The following is an 18350-nucleotide window of genomic DNA, read 5'->3' on the forward strand; positions in this document are numbered from 1 at the left end:
CTTGGCCTGGGCCATGTGCAGAGAGTGACTGGGCCTCAGATGAAAGGGCTGAGGAAGGGCTGGATTCGGAGCAAGTGGAGTGGCAGGACCCAGGACCTCTTGGAAATCCCTCCCTAAATCAGACTTAAGAAGGTGGAAGCCATCGGGCACCCATGGGGGCCTGGTTCTGGGAAGGGGCTCTACAGACCCCTTTGCCCTCCTGAGGCGGAATATGCTCTACAGCCAGGCGGGGAACTCAGCCCAGAAGCTGGGTAGTAAGTGGGCATGAAGCTCTTTGTTAGCAGGGAAGCCACTGTTCTGGTATGCCTTCTGGCCCAGCCCTGTTCGGAGCCCTGAGGCCACACACCCAGCCCTGACTGCCAAGGGAGGTAGCCATGAACATGGAAAAGGACCAGAATGTAGCATGACAGGGCTGTGGTGGGGGTGGGGGACACAGGACGGGGCCTTGACCCTGCCAGGGGCAGTTTAGGTTAGCCTTCTGCCTAAGATGTTCCCCTCCTCAGTAGGAAAAAATAGCCATTAGCGATGGGGTAGAGGAGGAGTTCTTTTCAGCAAAATAAGAAGAAGAAAGCAGGTGATCATAGCTGAGAGTCGTCCCAGGTGCGTGGGAACACAGAGGTCCCTGCGGGGGGCAGAGCTGCTGGGAAGAGCCCCCACCAAGCCCTGGGTGGCAGGTGGGGAGGCCAAGGCAAGCCAGTGTAGGGGGTGGCGTCAGTGCAGCTGGAGCTGGATGGGAACGGGGTGGGGTGAGGTGGCAGGGCAGCAGGAAGCACATGGAGGCACGGGAGACCCCTGAGGTGCACGACTGGGGCTGGGAGGCATGAATTCAGGACAGGGGAAGATGATCAAAGTTCTAGACCACTCCTCTAAGTTTCTAGAACTGTGCTGGCCTCTATGGTAGTCACTAGCCCATGTGGCTATTTAAATTTGTTCGGGTTTTTTTTCTTTTCTTTTCTTTTTTTGAGATGGAGTCTCACTCTGTCACCAGGCTGGGGTACAGTGGCGCAATCTCGGCTCACTGCAACCTCTGCCTCCCAGGTTCAAGTGATTCTCCTGCCTCAGTCTCCCGAGTAGCTGGGACTACGGGCGCACGCCAGCATGCTGGGCTAATTTTTGTACTTTTAGTAGAGACGGGGTTTCACCATGTTGAACAGGATGGTCTCAATCTCTTGATCTCATGATCTGCCTGCCTCAGCTCCCAAAGTCCTGGGATTGCAGGCGTGAGCCACCGCGCCTGGCCCTGTTTTTTATTTATTTTTTTAATAGAGATATAACTCAACATAAAATTCACCATTTAAAGTGTGTGACTCAGTGGTTTTTAGTATATTCACAGACTGTGCAGCCGTCACCACTGTCTGATTCCAGAAAGTGTCCATCACCCCAAAGAGAAGCCCTAGCAATCCCTTCCCATGCCGCTTCCCCAGGCTCTGGCAACCCCGCGTCTGCTTCTTTCAGTCCCTCTGGATTTGCCTGTTCGGGACATTTCCTGTGAGTGGAACCGCACACAGTGTGGCTTTTTCACCTAGCATGTGTTCAAGGTTCATTCATGGCTATTTAAATATAAAAAGTTAAATGAAATATAAAGTCTAGTCCTTCGGTCACACTGGTCATATTTCAGGTGCTCCACGGCCACCTGGGCTTTTAGTTGCCATATGGATGGCTCAGAGGTGGGCCGGTGAGGCTCTCAGTGCCTCGGTGCACGGTGAGGACAGGGAGGAGGGGGAGGCGGCCTCAGGCAGGGCCACAGACCCTGCTGGGCCTCACCCTGCTCACCAGATGGGCATGGACTCATGGTCCCCTTTTCAGGTCCCTGGAGGCCGTAAGGAGACCCAGCAAGGATTTTTGCTATTTCACAAGCTCTGAGGAAAATCATGCCTTGTTGAGGGATCAGCCTCCCAGGCCAACCCAACACTGGGGCACTTGAATTTCCGCTGGAGCTTTATCAGCCCAGTGTGAGGCTGGTGTCTATCTGCAGCCTTCAGAGGCTCCGATGGGCTGCTGCGTATGACTCTGATTAACCACAATGGGAAAATGAGTTAGCTGTTGCTGCGTAAACGCAGCTTGGGACACGTGATCTTTTTGGTGGGAAGGAAAAGAATGAACAGGGCCCTTGTGTGATTGATTGCAGCATCTACAGGCAAAACTGTTATTAGCATTCTTGTTGATAGCCTTCAAGAGTCAGATTTTGGGGAAGTACGTGAAGGGGCATACATAGAAACATGCATATATGTATATTAAGACATATGTACATATGTGTGTTTAACTTTAAAATATCAATTTGTGGCCGGGCATGGTGGCTTACACCTGTAATCCCAGCACTTTGGGAGGCTGAGGCAGGTGGATCACCTGAGATCAGGAGTTTGAGACCAGCCTGGCCAATATAGTGAAACTGTCTCTACTAAAAATACAAAAAAATTAGCCAGACGTGGTGGCGCGCACCTGTAATCCCAGGTACTGGGGAGGCTGAGGCTGGAGAAAAATTTGAACCTGGGAGGTGGAGGTTGCAATGAGCCGAGATTGCACCATTGCACTCCAGCCTGAGCGACAGAATGAAACTCCTTCTCAAAACAACAACAACAACAACAAAAATAAATAAATAAATAAATAAATAAAATGATCTATTTAAACCCATAGCTTTTCTTTCATTCGTGACAATTTACAGCAATTTTTTTTAACAAATCTACTTTAATTCCAAAAAAAATTAATCTAGAATGGTCAGTAATATACAACATACTTTTATGTTTATTTTATAGGTATCTAATACAAGTTTATTTGTACATATGCAATGTATAATAACTCTGTAACTCTTATCTTAGATATGAGTCCTAACAGGATGAAAATATTTTCTTGTAACTACTACTTTATGCCTATGAAGGGTGTGAACTTTCAATGTCCTCTTGTCTTAAACCCAAGTTAATGACAGTGTCCTCTCAAAATTTTTCATAAGTTATTAATGACCTAATTTCATTTTAAAAAATGGTTTCAAAAAGGCTGGGCGCAGTGGCTCATACCTGTAATCCCAGCAACTTTGGGAGGCCAAGGCAGGCAGATCACGAGGTCAGGAGATTGAGACCATCCTGGCTAACACGGTGAAACCCCGTCTCTACTAAAAAAAAAAAAAAAAAAAAATAGAAAAAATTAACTGGGCGTGGTGGCGGGCACCTATAGTCCCAGCTACTTGGGAGGCTGAGGCAGGAGAATGGCGTGAACCCGGGAGGCGGAGCTTGCAGTGAGCTGAGATGGTGCCACTGCACTCCAGCCTGGGCGACAGAACGAGACTCCGCCTCAAAAAAAAAAAATGGTTTCAGCAAATATGAAAATAGAAAGTCCTGTTAGTTGTCCATTCATAATATGAGAAAAAAAAGAGATGATACATTCCTCTATAGAAAAGTGGGTTTAGAGAACAGTTCTGGCAGTATTTCACCTGGTAAAGTATCAAAAGGTCTAATAAGCAGGCCCGTTGCTCAGGGAAAAAAATGATTTCAGTGTGTTTCTCTTCCGAATTGCTCAGTAACTCCAAGCGATTTTCAGATTGGCGGGGGGAGATTACTGGCACTGAGTGCATCAGATTTAGATCTATCTTGAATAGGGACATTACAGAGCTCAAGACCATTTCTAACCCTGCACATCTGGTGGAGTCTGGAGTTAGAGACCACATGACCCAAGTCATCAGCTAAATGTACCAAGAGATTGAACTTTAGAGGACCATCTTCCTGGGAGATGTCTTGCCAATTACCAGGAAGAGATGAACCAAAAACTTCTTTAACGTAAGATTCCAAACGGCCCTGGAGATCTCCAGGTGGTGAGTACCCTCAGCTTCATGAGGGTGGAACACCAGGATAGGTTCCTCTTTCATCTCTTCTACTGCCTCAGCAACTTCTGGCACTTTCTCTTTTCTGGATCGAGACCAAAGTTCTCTACGTGTTGCCCCTGAGACTGTCCACATGAAGACTCCTCTGGTAATGCCAGACACAGATCGCACCGCCATCTTCGGTGAGATCCACGGGCCTGAGCTACCACGATCTTAATAAAGAGAAATTTGGGAACTTTCTGGAGGCAGTGGGCCTACAGTCGGCCCTCTGTTTCAATAGGTTCTGTGTCTCTGGTTTCAACCAACTGTAGATCAAACATATTAGGAAAAAATGGGTAGTTGTATCTGTATTAAACACAGACCTTTCTTTTTTTTTTTTTCCTTTTTTGAGACAGTCTCGCTCTGTCGCCCAGGCTGGAGTGCAGCGACATGATGTCGGTTCACTGCAACCTCCGCCTCCCAGGTTCAAACGATTCTCCTGCCTCAGCGTCCTGTGTAGCTGGGACTACAGGGGTACGCCACCAGACCTGGCTAATTTTTGTAATTTTAGTAGAGACGGGGTTTCACCATATTGGTCAGGCTGGTCTCGAACTCCTAACCTCAGGTGATCGACCTGCCTTGGCCTCCCAAAGTGCTGGGATTACAGGCGTGAGCCACCACACCCGGCCACAGACCTTTCTTCTTGCCATTATTCCCTAAACAGCTGTGTAAAATACAGTGTAACAGCTGTTTACATAGCATTTGCATTGATTAGGTATCAAAATCTAGAGACAATTTGAAGATGTGTATAGGTTATGTGCAAATACAACATCATCTTCTGTAAGGGACTTGAGCATCCATGGATTTTGGTATCTTTTGGGGATGCTGGAACCAATCCCCCACAGATACCAAGGGATGACCATACTTATATTACTGCATAATAAAACCAGTTTCTACATGTTCATTTCTTTTCTAAACGTTCAAGTGATGGGCACAATGTAAAAATTAGGAATAGACAGCTGTCTTGGACTTTTGGAGAAGAGAGAAATTTAGGTTGAGAATGGTCTTTTAAAAAACATTTTAGGCCGGGTGCAGTGGCTCACGCCTGTAATCCCAGCACTTTGGGAGGCCAAGGTGGGCAGATCACAAGGTCAGGAGATCGAGACCATTCTGGCCAAGATGGTGAAACCCCATCTCTACTAAAAATACAAAAATTAGCCGGGTGTGGTTGCATGCTACTGTAGTCCCAGCTATTCAGGAGGCTGAGACAGAAGAACTGTTTGAACCCAGGAGACAGAGGTTGCAGTGAGCCAAGATCACGCCACTGCACTCCAGCCTGGGTGACAAGAGCAAGACTCTGTCTCAAAGAAAAAAAATTATAATGGAAAAATTCAGATGTTTGCACAAGCAAAATAGTGTAATGAACTCCCATGCATGGACCCCACATCCAGCTTCAAGAAATTTCAGCTGTATCCCATCCACACCCTCTTCCCCTTCATTCCTCTGATTGATGACTCAGTCATCTTTCTTCTAAAAAGCCTGTAGCTGGATTTTGGCTTCTATCCAATCAACAGTCTTTCTTTTTACCGACAAGTTTATGGTTTCAGCTTGTGCCCTGCCTTTTCTAGGTTTCTTGGTTAATCCTTTCTTTTTATAAATAAAAATGTTATCCATATGTTCCTCGGTCACATGACTGCTCCCTCATGTCCCTGGATCTCCCCTCCACCCAGTCCCCATCCTATCACTCTCTCTTTCTCTTCTGGATCTTAGCTAATTGATGGGGGTGGAGATGGGGAACAGTCTTCACTTCAGAATCTGATCACCCTTTGATCTTCTCGTGTCTTGAACCATGTGCTGATCCCGAGTGTTTCCCACATGGGTCTTTATGTGGCCAACCTCTAGGGCCTTCTGTGTTTGAGAATGTGCTGGTCATGCCCTCACACTTGGATGACAGTTGGCTGGATGTAAAGTTCAGGGTGCAAAGTTCAGTACTCAAAACCTCAGTGCTCACTTCAGTACTCACAACTGTTACTCCTCCCCTGTGGCCTTGCAGTCCGCATGGCTGTCGGAAAGTGTGGTTCTATCCGAGTCTTGCTCCTTCGTCAGGTTCTCTGCTCTCTGGGGACTTTTAGGCGTCTCTCTATCTCTGATAGTCTGAAATTTCACTCGAACGTGTTGCAGTATGGATTTTTTCTTCTGTTTGTAATTCTGTGGGCCTTTTCTTTTTTTCTTTTTTGACAAGAATGAGACTTTAATCAGTTTGAAGTGGGGTTTATAACACCAAGAGATAAAGGGTTGTTAACAAACACAATAACAAACGGACATCTGATGGGGATGAGGCGTTATCCTGTACACATCATATTGGTATTTTTGTGTATCCGCCATGCATAGCATTTACACACAGAGCCACTGCTGCTCAGCACACGAGTATCTCAAGAGGCTGAATCAGAGTAAGGCTGTTTAACAGACTGCAGTTGTTTAGTGTATGTATGTTCTAGTTGAAAACAGGTTGAACTTTTGAACTGGCAGGTAGAAGGCAACTCTGCCAGACACTGCAGCTAAAGCCCCCACTTGAGTGCACAATTCCATGCGTTCCGTCTGGATGCCGGACACGTTAACCGTACTTAAAGGTAAGCGAGGCACTCTGCGGCGACCACAGCCATCAGTACCAACATATCGCACACAATTTCTAGAACTCAACATTTAACTTGTGCCCTGCTTTTATTTTTTAAAGCTGAAACATTCGATGCTGCCGGTAAACTCCACTTAAGTTTATAACCTGTGCCACAACAAAGAATGGTGATGCTACTTATTCAGCCACCCGGTTAAAAGTGTGGCAGGCACGTTCAAGAGGAACTACAAAGGACTGGGGATGGTACAGGGCCCAGTTGTAAGCTTTCTCAAAAGTGATGCCTTCGCCGGGCGCGGTGGCTCACGCCTGTAATCCCAGCACTTTGGGAGGCCGAGGTGGGTGGATCACAAGGTCAGGAGATCGAGACCATGGTGAAACCCCGTCTCTACTAAAAATAGAAAAAAATTAGCCGGGTGCAGTGGCGGGCGCCTGTAGTCCCAGCTACTCGGGAGGCTGAGGCAGGAGAATGGCGTGAACCCGGGAGGCGGAGCTTGCAGTGAGCCGAGATTGCGCCACTGCACTCCAGCCTGGGCGACAGAGCGAGACTCCGTCTCAAAAAAAATAAATAAATAAAAATAAAAGTGATGCCTTCGAGTAACTTCAGACGTGTAAGCTGCTGCGCATCCAAAAAGTCGAAGAAAACATTTCAGAAACTCAGAGATTACCTGCGGAATGCATTTCAGGCTAATTATGAATACTGCCATAAATACAGTTTTAATTAGGACTTGAAAACTTTTCAGTCATAGCGATTCTTGTCAAATTCTATGGGGATGGTAACTGAACTAAAGTAAGGAGAGTATGTATAACATATATTTTATATATATAAAATATATATAATGCCATTTTTCCATTTCCAGTGACTACACCATAAAATGTAATCAGGGCTTCTCAAAACCATTGACACATTCGAAATCAAAACCCTTATTCAGACCTTCACATTCCAAAGGAAAAATAATAACAGCGCACAAGCCTCTCTGGGCCTTTTCCGTCTGAGATCCTTCATCTTTAATTCTAGAAATCGACCTCTATCATTTCCCTCCATCATTATCACTTTCTCATAGGTCCTACTGTCAGTCTGTGTACTACATTGTAATACAGCCTGATTTCTTGTTTAGTAAAAATAATAGAAAAATAGGGACCCTCAAGGAGGAGAGGGCTGAGAATCGTTGGCACATCACAAGCCGTCTTCCTTTTTAAAATACATTAATTGTTCTGAAAGCCTGCCCTGTCCGAGCTTAGAGTATGTATTTTCTCTTTTCTGCTCACCTCTGCCCACATGGTGAGTTTTGCTTTGCAAAACATGGTGGGTTTTGCTTTGCACATCAGGGTTTTCCGGCATAGGAGGACAAGGCCTGTCCAGGTCGCACGGCTAGATGTGGGGTAGTGATGGGGTTTGCACCTCAGCCCTCCTGACTTCACTGTCAAGGCTTATTTATTTATTTATTTATTTATTTATTTATTTATTGAGACAAAGTCTCACTCTGTTGCCCAGACTGGGATTCAGTGACATGGTCTCAGGTCACTGCAGCCTCTGCCTCCCGGGTTCGAGCAATTCTCATGCCTCAGCCTCCTGAGTAACTGGGATTACCAGCGCGCCACCAAGCCCAGCTAATTTTTTTTGTTTGTATTTTTAGTAGAGATGGGATCTCACTGCATTGGCCAGGCTGGTTTCAAACTCCTGACCTCAAGTGATCCACCCGCCTCAGCCTCCCAAAGCGCTGGGATTACAGGCGTGAGCCACCGTGCCCGGCCTCAAGGCTCTTTAATTGCCAGGGGACTCCTGGGGTGGAAGTGCTTTGATTCCTTTGCTGAACCACTTCTGCGGAGGGCTGCTGAGCGTGGCTGCAATTCCCACATGGCCCATGATGGAGGAGTATTTGCACTTAGGGCAGAGTCTCCCACCTGGCACTCCAGCAGGTCTGGGATGGGGACTGCCCTCTGGCCGGGTGACAGCTGGTTACAGTTCACTATGTGGAATCGCTGGCACCAAGATGGTTTCCTGGCATCCTTTTTCTCAGGCCACAGCACCCCTCCTGCATTGATGATCCCGAGTCTCTTTGCTCTGTGTCTTCACCCACCTGGCCTTCACTCATCCGAAGGTAGCCTCAGAGGCTGGCAGGGGCAGTCTGGGCTGTGGCTCAAAGGCTCCCTTGATACCTGCAGGTTTCCTGGGTGGAGACACAGCCTGCTGCTCTGGGTTGAGCTTCTCTGGGTTGAGTGATGTCCCATTTCCCAGGTCCCACCGGCTGGAGCATCTGAGGCTCCCTGAGGGTTTGGCAGCTTCACTTTATCCAGAGCCAGACGCAAATGCAGTGAGACCGGAAGTTTAATTTTTTGGATGTGGCAGCTCCCACGTGACTCCCAGACCTGTGCTGTGCCAGGTGCGGCTAGTTATACAGGACATGCCCGTAACTGCACCCGCGGGGTATGGGGCATGGCACATGTGCCACACCTTGTCCCGTAAATGGATGTGAGACCCCCCGAACAGCCCCAGGGATGCCACAAGGCAGGTGTTGTTAACAAATATTGACAGGGCACCTACTGTGTGCCCGGCTCAGAGCTGGGCACTGAGGAGATGACAACACAGCAAACAGCGGTCCCCCTGCCATGGAGCTTCCCTTGTGGTTAGAGGAGACAGGCAGTAAATGAGGGTTTCATGAGTCTGAAGGTCGGTGTGTTACGAAAAAAGGTAGGCAGGTGAGGGCAGTCTCGAGTGCCGGGTGAGAGTGAGGGTGGCAGTTTTCCATGAGAAGGTGGCATGTGAGCAAATATGTGAAGGAAGTGAGGGGCTCTCCAGGTGGCTGTCTGGAGGAAGACACTCTCCAGAAACAGGAACCGCCAGTGGTCAGGTCCTGAGGTGGACGGGCTGCCGGCTGCTGCAGGAGCAGCAGAGACTACTGTGGCTGAAACGGGGATGAGGGAGAGAGGTGAGTGGGAGACCAGGTCAGGGACAAGGGGCCCAGGTCCGCCAGCAGATCGGGGGCAGCCTGTGGGCAGGTAGGCAGGCCACACCTGAGACCGTGTGCTGGCTCCCCAGCCTCTTCCAGCCTCACCCACGCAGGGCCCAGAGCAAAGCCCAAGGCAGAGCCGTCCCTGGAAAACATCTGCCTCCCCACCCTTGTCATGTTTACTTGTAGATTTTGAAAGCAAAACCTTCACTGGGGTCCCCTTTGCTCAGGTCAGAAGAGCCAGGCTAGCCAGGCCCTTCCTTCTGTGCTCTGGGGTACCCGATTGGAGCAGGGGTCTGGGAGAGCGGCCACCGAAGTGTGCCCTGCATGGGAGGCCTCAACTCAGGGAGGCTGAAGGAAGTGACCAACCTGTCTCGGGTTCCTCAGCCGAGGTTCTTATTCTCCTCGTAAAGACCGGACGGAGGTCAGGCGTGGTGGCACGCACCTGTGGTCCCAGCTAGTCCAGAAGCTGCGGCGGGAGAATGGCTTGAGCCTGGAAGTTCAAGGCTGAAGTGAGCTCATCACACTACTGTGATCCAGTCTGAGTGACAGAGACCCTGTCTTAATAAACTTTTTAAAAAAGAAGAGCTAGTGGGGCAGGCACTGGATGGGGAGTGGGGGATGCAGCCAGGCTCTGCTCCACCATCAGGAGCCATGTGGCCCAGAAAAGGTCAGCCCAGTTGTCTCAGCTCAAGGGACTCAGTTTCTCCATCGTCATAATGGGGGAAATAGAGCTGGCGAGTATGGTCAGCATGAGGTCTAAACCAGTTGATCTCTGCCTGGCGGGACAGCCACCCCTGCAGGGTATGACCTTGAGCCCCAAGCCCGTGCACATCAGCCATGCTGCCTGGCCTCACACTTCATGCAAAGAGAACAACAGCATAGCTTTCTGGATGGAAAGTGGGAGCACCATTTAAGAAAAGCCAGGCCTTGCTCCTGCCCACGTCCATTCCGGTGACCAGACTCCCTCACTGCCCCTGGGAGGGCCGAGGACCGGAAGCCCCGGTGACCAGACTCCCTCACTGCCCCTGGGAGGGCCGAGGACCGGAAGCCCCGGTGACCAGACTCCCTCACTGCCCCTGGGAGGGCCGAGGACCGGAAGCCCCGGTGTCCAGTCTGCCGTCAGCCAAACACATGCAGAGCCTTGATGGGTATTTCCTGTGTGCCCTGTGACCATCAGCTTCTGCAGAGAGAACTTCAGGCCACTCCCGACCTCTGCATCAGCCCCTGGATTTCGGCGAGATTCCTAGACGATTTGCATGCACCAAGGATTTGAGAATCTCTGACCCAACGGAGCAGCCCACACTGGGGGCCTCAGATCCTTCAAGACCAGAGTGTAGCTGGAGTCGTGGTGTGGGGCTGGGCTCCTCAGTCTCTAAGGTAAAAGCAGAAGTGAACGTTAATTGCCAAGGAGACCAGCTTTTATTTGCCTTTCTACCCCTGCTGCCCTGGAGCCACCAGCAAAGCTGTTCTGACACGTGCTGCTTGGAAGATTGCTTTTCTTACCTGAGCACATTTTTTGGTGAGGCTTATTGCTGGTCAGAGAGGTGTCCTTGTCTCAGCCAGGCCTGTCCCTGCGGCAGGCTCCCTGCCTAGGAACTTTCGTAGGTGCATTCCTCATAAGAACACTGTGAGGAGGGACTATGATGCCCATCCCATGGCTAAACATGTGAGATGCCCAAGGTCAAACAGCTAGGGACAGGCAACACCAGAATTCATCTCCCTAACCCATCCATTCATTCATCATTGACCCCTCATCCCTCTACTCATCTCTTCATCCCCCAACAGCCACCCACCATCCACCCATCCCACCACCTAATCATAAGTCATTGTTACAGAATCACATTTTGGGTGGGATTTTTATTCTTGCATAAGGCAAAAATTTTACATGTTCCAAATCACTCCTGAAAATCCTTCAGGTTACCCATGAAACCCAGGAATGCTTCGTCTCTCTGCCAGCCCCACAGAGCCAGTGTTTGCTCCAGCGCTGGGGAAAAGCAGCTAGAGCTGACATTCAGGAGCCCTTAAGTTCAAGAACATCCTTATAACCAAACTCCAGAACTCAGCTGGAGGCTCCCACTCCATACAAGGCCATGGAAACTAAGGCCCACTGAGGGTCCGGCAGATTCACGTCCCCCCACTCATGTCTACTCCAGTGCATAAAGGAACAGATCCTCAGTGCTTACATCATTTTTCTCTCATTTTCCCGCACACATGCCAGCTGGCTGTGGGATCAGTGAGAATGCCTCTACACCGCACAGCCAAGGGTGGGCTCACTCCCACGCCATCCCCTCAAGGCCACAGCGGCCTGCTTGTCAGTGCAGGATCTGAGGCTGTAATAACAGGAGCACAATGCCTTGAACAAGGGAGGTGTTTTTCCTGCTCTGCTCTGCTCTGTGGTTTAAGGATCTCAATTCGGGAGTCTTAGCGCAGAGGGACAGAATGTATTGGATGGCGCAGGGCCAGAGAAGGTTTTCAGGATGGCAGAGGCTTGAGGAACACACACCCTGTAGAGATAATTCTGGAAACTGTGGCCGTGGCTTTGCCTGTCCATCTGTTAGGAGGTTTTGTGAGGAGTGGTTGGGTTTGTTCTGTATGGTCCCAAGGATCTGGACGAGTGCTGAGTGGACCTTAGGCGATGGGTTTTAGTTCAGTGGAGGAAGAGCTTTCTAGTAGGCAGAGCTATCCAAAGACAGTGTGAACCTCTCTTTGAGGTAGTGAGCTCCCAGTCAGGGGAAGTGTTCAGGGGGAGGACGCATGAGCACTTCTCTGGAGGCCGGGAAGGAGTTCCTAAAGCAGGAGCAGTGAATTCGTGACCCACAGGCGCACGCAGCCCTGAGCTTCTGTTTCCAAGCCCTGAGATGTGTTGTTGATAGAGACAAGGCTCAGCCCGTCTCTGGCCTTCATTCAGCTGTCATAGTCTCATCAGGTATAAACGTAATTTAGACAGATTCCTTTTAAGCCAGAAGGAAAAAGAGGCAGAGGATCCCCCTTGTGTGGGTACTTGGTCCCCCTCTCTTCTGAAGCCCTGGATCTGCATATTCTCAGCTACTCTCTGTTCCCCAGGAGCCCCGTTAACCAAATCATCTGGAGTTTAAGTACATCGTTCCCACCAAACACAAGCTGACTTCTCTACCTGGTGTTGGCCAGTGACCCAGGAGCAGCCCCAGTTCTTGGGGGAGCAGCCTGCTGCACTGCTGTCATTAAAGGGCTTCCAGGATGACGGCAGCGGGCCCCAGCTTGCACCCGCGCCACAGCACCACGCTCTTTGCAGGAAGGCAGTCCTTGCTGCGAGTCCTGTGGGCTGCGGGAGAGGAATTAGCACCTGCTGTCCCTGGGGCATCGCTCTGGGGGCTTGACCAGCCTTTGCTATCTCACTAGGCCCTCTGGACTGTGCCCTCTGGACTTCCTGGAGATCAGGCCCTGAGACTGACATCGTCCCTCTCTGGCCAGCCTGGTTCTGAGGTGGGTCTGTCTGACTGTGCCATCTGTGCTCTCTGCCTGGGTCCCTGGCAGGGCTCAAGAGACTTTCAGAAGCACCGTCAGGTGCTGATACCAAAAAGTCATGGCTAACAGCATGGGCCCTGGAGTCAGACTGCCTAGGTCAGTTCCCCTGCCCATACTCCCAAGATGTGTGGCCCCAAGTACAGCACATCGGTTTCTCAGCTTGCTCTAACGTGGGGATACCAGTGGCTGCCCCTTCACGGAGCTGTCGGGAGCCTGGGTGAAATGATACATGCAAAACACAGTGCCTGGCATGAGGTCACTGCTCCATAAATGTCAGGCATTATAATTTATATAAAAATATATAAACAGATTGTATAATATAGTCATAAATATAATAATGATTAAAATTATTATCATCATTTTTTTGACTCCTCCATGACCCCATGAGCCTGTTTCCATCACCAGACGCTAATGGTGGACAGCGGGTGATGCTTTTGTGCCAAGAAGATGGGGGGGTCTGTGGAGCAGCCTCAGTCTCTGGGCACAGAGGAAGTCTGCAGTCCTGGATGGCGGGAGAACAGTGGCTCCTGAGTGTCCCCCACCTCCTACCCGCTGTACAGAGCCTCCCCAGCCCGGCAGAGCCCACCTACCACCAGGGCGGGGAGTCTGGCCCTGGAAGGACGCGCTCCCTAACCCTGCATCCCACTCCCTCTCTCTGTCTTTCCACCCACCCTGGATGTGTGGAGAGCCTGGCAGTCAGCCCAGTTTCTGAAAGGTCTCATGTGTTTGAATTCACTCCAATTTATGGAACCGATTTTAAAACGAAGGAGAGGTGACGTCTGGACTGTGCCAGTAGAGCCTGCCTCCAGAGCGGAAAGGTGGGTGAAATCTGTCGGTTTACAAAACGCGCCAACTCCCATGGGAACCTCTGCTCCTTCCCGGGGTCTGGCCGGGGATCACCGGGACAGGAACACACATGCTCTCCTCGCCCTCACACACGGGTCTCTGCGCTCTGGCGAGTGCCCGCAGCCCGTGGGGCGGATGGCTCCATACTCAGACCCCTCTCAGATGGGCGAGGCCGGCCTGGCGCGACGTGTTGTGGCCCACACGTGCTACTTCCACGCTGCACATCCCTGATGTCCTCTGCAGGCCTCCCCCGCGTGGGAAATCGAATTCCAGTAGGGCGCAGGGGCAGACTGGAGAGAGCTGCGTGATTCCTGTTTCTGCCGCTCTGAGCAGCTCGCTGGCTCTGCAGGAGAAGTATATTTATTCGACGCAAGTGCAAACCACGCCTCGGCATAACAGAGGCCTTGGAAAACCAGCTGCATGAAAGCTGCACTTGTTTCAGCTTTGCCTTTTTTTTTCTTTCTTTCTTTCTTTTCCTTCTACCGTCTTAGGAGAGCCAGTTTTCCCTCCTTTTAATTTTTGTTTTTAAAAGCACCATTAAGTCCAAGCTGAAGCAGATTGTTCTGCCAAAAGGAAGACGAACTATTAGCTGGATTCTTTTTTTAAATTATTGAAGTGAAATTCACATCGCACAAAATTAACCAGTTTAATGGAACGTTTCAGTGGGGTTGAGTCCATTCACAGTGTCGCACAACCATCACCTGTAGCTAGTTCCAAAACATTTCGGCACCCAAAAGGATACTCCTCCCCACTAAGCAGTGGCTCTCCCTGTCCTCTGCATGACGACCACCAGTCTGTGCTGTCTCTGATTGACCTATTCTGCACCTTTCATATAAATAGAATCACGCAATCCGAGGCCTTCTGTGCCTGGCTTCATTCACTTAGCACAGTGCTCTCAGGGTTTATCCATGTCATAGCTTGTATCTGTACTCCATTCCTTTTGATGGCTGAATAATATTCCATTGTATGGATATACCATGTTTTGTTTACCCATTCATCAAGTGATGGCCATCTGGGTTGTTTCTACCTTTCGGCTACTGTGAATAATGCTGCTAGGAACATTCATGTACAAGTACTTGTTTGAATACTTGTTTTCAGTTATTTGGGGTATATACCTAGCAGTGGAATTGCTGGGTCATATGGAAACTCTGTGTTTAGCTTTTTGAGAAACATCTGAATTCTTTTAGATGTTATTGAACACCTAGTGTGTGTGCCAGCCTGTGCCAGGTTCTGACTTCACCCTCCTCAGAGCCCCAAAACTCTAGGCTTCCCTTGGGCAAACCTGGCTTATTCCACTCATGCTAAAGAGGGCTTCTTCGTCCCCATTACCTGCCACTTGGATAAGTCAAAATGAACCTCAGAAACAGACACCGAACACAGCCACCTGAAAGCTGGCCAGAGAGCAGGGCTGTTTGCATTTCCCCAATCCTTTGGAATTCTTTGCAAAGACGTGGCAGATCAATTGTAGCTCAAATATAGTGAGCAAACTGGCATTTTGCAAGAACTTTGCCAATGATCGCAGTGTCCAAATGGTAGTTCCTAGACCTAGGAGCTTGCTGTAGATCTTCCTCCTTGATTTGTCCGTCTATGCTGAAGGCAGGCAAGGTGGAAACTCCTTGTTACTCTCACCTCTCCATAGGGAGATACCGAAACTGCAGTCTCCATATGGCTGGAAGGACTGGCATATTCTAGCACAAGGGTCTCCAGATACACATGGACCAGGCCACCTGCCCTGGCTCAGTTTCAAGAAGGAATATCTGGTACATGCCCAGGTACTGCATATTCAGCTCAGGAAATAAGCAGGCAGTCATGTGATCTAAGCAGCTGACATCTTTTTGTCTTCCTTATTCCTTCTCCCTGCGCAGGGGGAACACTCTTCCTATGGGACTGGATTAAAATTCAGTTATGCCTCTTGAAATTTCTGGTTACCAGGAGGTAACAGAAAGCCCTTCCATCACTTTAAATCCCAGAACCCACTTGTGATTTGTAAATTACGTTATCTACTGCAAAATTATTATGAACACATAATTTTCCTTCAAAGATCTGAGTGGCTAGAGGGTTTAAAGTGTAGCATTCCTGTGAAATCCCACCTTTCATTTTAATTAGGAAACATTGCTTCTGAACACACCCCCTTGGTTGGTGCACCAGGGCAGGCCCTCCTCAACTTCCGGTTACTGTGTTCAGCCTGTGACCCTGAGCCGCTTCCAACTTGCCAGGCTCCCCAGCCTTCGGGCTGCTCTTAGGGATGCCTGTGGTCTCCACCTATGGAGGAAACCCTTCATGCCTTGAACAGAATGTTGGAACATGCTCAGCCCCATCCAAGTCTGGGATGTGGGGGAGGAACAGGCTATGTGGTCAGCTGCCTGGATCTGAGGATCTCACCTCATTACCTACTAAGTGTGTGACACTAAGAAGGCCACCTCTTTGGGCCCTGTCATCTTACCTGTAAAATTACTAATAATATTCCCACCTCCTGAGACTTGGCAGAAACACCTGCGTCAACATATGTGAACATACCCAGACTACACCAGATGCTTGGTACATGTCATCTAGTGGGACTTCATGCTGCTGTCTTTAAGTGCAGATGGCAGGTAGGTGACAAGACCCACATAGGTAATTTTCTTGGGAAGTGTCTCTCCCTTGAGATTTCCCATGTGTAAGAGAACACACAACTTGGGGAAATCAAACCATGGGTGCCACTGGGTAACGCTCCCAGCAGGAAGCCTTCACATGTGCATGCGGTAATCACCGAGTTATGGTTCTCTTTGAAATGCTAATGTGGACTTGTTCCCTTGAGCTCATTTCATTTGGGGAGCCAGAGGCACGAAGAGGTTGGCCGGTGCCTCCTGGTGGCTCCCTTCCTGCCCCACAAACGGAAATCATTTCTTTTGGCAAAAGGACAGGATTGACTTCAGGGCCGTGGGCTCGATTCAGGCACGTGCCTTGAGTGTGTCATGAGACTGATCTCAGAGAATCGTCACAGGTCTTCTTGCTGATGTGGACACACCCAGCACTGTGCCAGGCACACAGTGGGAGTTTAATAAATGTGCGGTAAGGCTGCTTAGAGTCTGAGGAACTGAAATGCTTCACGGCCGCACTCCAGAGAGCAGGAGGGAGGCAAGTCTGCAGTGGAGGGCAGAGAAGACCCGGGGTACCCTTAGCCCACAGCCTGAGGGCCCGGACATCCCCAGGGCATGGGGTGGAGAACAAGGAACTTGGCCACAACCTCTCCAGCTGCTCCCCTGAGGAGAAAGGGAAAACTTCTCCCCGAAGGTGCACAGGCATTTCCAAGATCTGAAAGGGGGACTGACCAGGGGCTCACGCATTGGACAGTGAGTCCAGCTGCCCCTTGGCTACCTTCACGGGCCCTGTCCAAGTTTGGGGACCCCATATCACTGAGACAGGAAGAATCCCTCTGCTGGGTTCCCTAAACTCACCCCCACACCCTGTTCTACCAGGATGGATGCTCTCAAGACCCTGGGAGCAGCCCACTTCCTCAGGGGGCCAGCCCACAGGCCAGGCTTGTTCTGCAGATGGACGTCCTCCCAGCCCTGGGCTGTGGGCACAGAGGCCCTGATGATCAGCACCCGGGGTGAGGAACACTAGGATGGAAGGGTGTGCAGGGGACTGTGGGTGCCTCCTAGATAGTTTTAACTATCTAGGAGCCGCTCCTTCTAGATAAGATACCCAGGGCACCACGGTCACCCTACTCCTAGTGTCTCTCTGGCCTGGAAATTGAGCGTCAATCACCATTTACCATGGGGCTTGCATGCTTTTTTTCTAATAAAGGCGACTTGGAACCACATCTCTGTTAAAATCAAATATAGACCAAGCGGGCTGCCTTGTGATTTTTGCGAAACGAGTCTGTTTCTTGTGTCTGTGGAACCTGTGTATCTCTGTAGGCAGCGGAGTTTTGAAGCCCTGCCAGGGAGTCATTAAGGAGTTTGTCAGGATTTATAGTTGTAGACGGCAGAATCCACTCCAGCCAGTTTAAGCCAAAAGAAAAAAAGGGTAGTGGGAGGTGATTCAGGGGTCCAGAGACCTCAGAGAACAGCGCTTCCAGGAATGGTTCCCAAGCTTTTCTGCCAGATCTGGAAGCTGCCCCCCAGCTGCTGGCTCAGGATCATGCTCTGTCCCCACCCAGTTCTGCCGAACCTGAATCTCACCAAGACACCTCTGAGAGGTGGACTGTAAATCACACCTGCATCCTAGCAGCCAAGGCAGCAGGGAAATGTGCAGTCAGGGCTGGAAGGTGGGGCTTGCGCTGTGGAAAGTGTCCACATGTGGAGAGGGTGACCAAAAGCTGCAAACAGCCTCTCCAGGCTCTGGAAAGGGAGGTGGCTTTGGTGTCTGGGGGTGTCACCAGCGGAGATCTAGCCGCGCCACTCACTTTGCACCCTGGGGTAGTCCCAGAACAGGACCTTCACACCACCAGAAGGCTCCGAGTACACAGTATCAGGCCCCGCTCAGAGAAGGTGACCCCCAGTCTCCCAGCAGCCCCAGAGCCTGGGATAGTCCTGGCTGGCTGGTCAGCCAGGCCTCCAGCAGCCTCCCGCAGCTGTGCCCACCCTCTAGCCAAGTGGCTTTGCTTGGCTTTTGCGTGCCTTCCTCCTGGCCTGGCCCCACC

The 18350-nt window shown here is 50.2% G+C and overlaps 1 protein-coding gene and 1 pseudogene across 1 annotated transcript in view; one reads left to right on the plus strand and one right to left on the minus strand.

Annotated features, from left to right (window-relative positions):
• COL23A1 (collagen type XXIII alpha 1 chain) overlaps positions 1–18350 on the plus strand; it is a 359344-nt gene that overhangs the window by 243557 nt on the left and 97437 nt on the right. The gene's annotated exons all lie outside the window — the stretch shown is intronic.
• LOC103245079 (large ribosomal subunit protein mL50 pseudogene) lies at positions 3508–3988 on the minus strand (annotated as a pseudogene).

The sequence above is a fragment of the Chlorocebus sabaeus genome, chromosome 23, assembly GCF_047675955.1.
Source record: "Chlorocebus sabaeus isolate Y175 chromosome 23, mChlSab1.0.hap1, whole genome shotgun sequence".
NCBI classification, from domain to species: domain Eukaryota; kingdom Metazoa; phylum Chordata; class Mammalia; order Primates; family Cercopithecidae; genus Chlorocebus; species Chlorocebus sabaeus.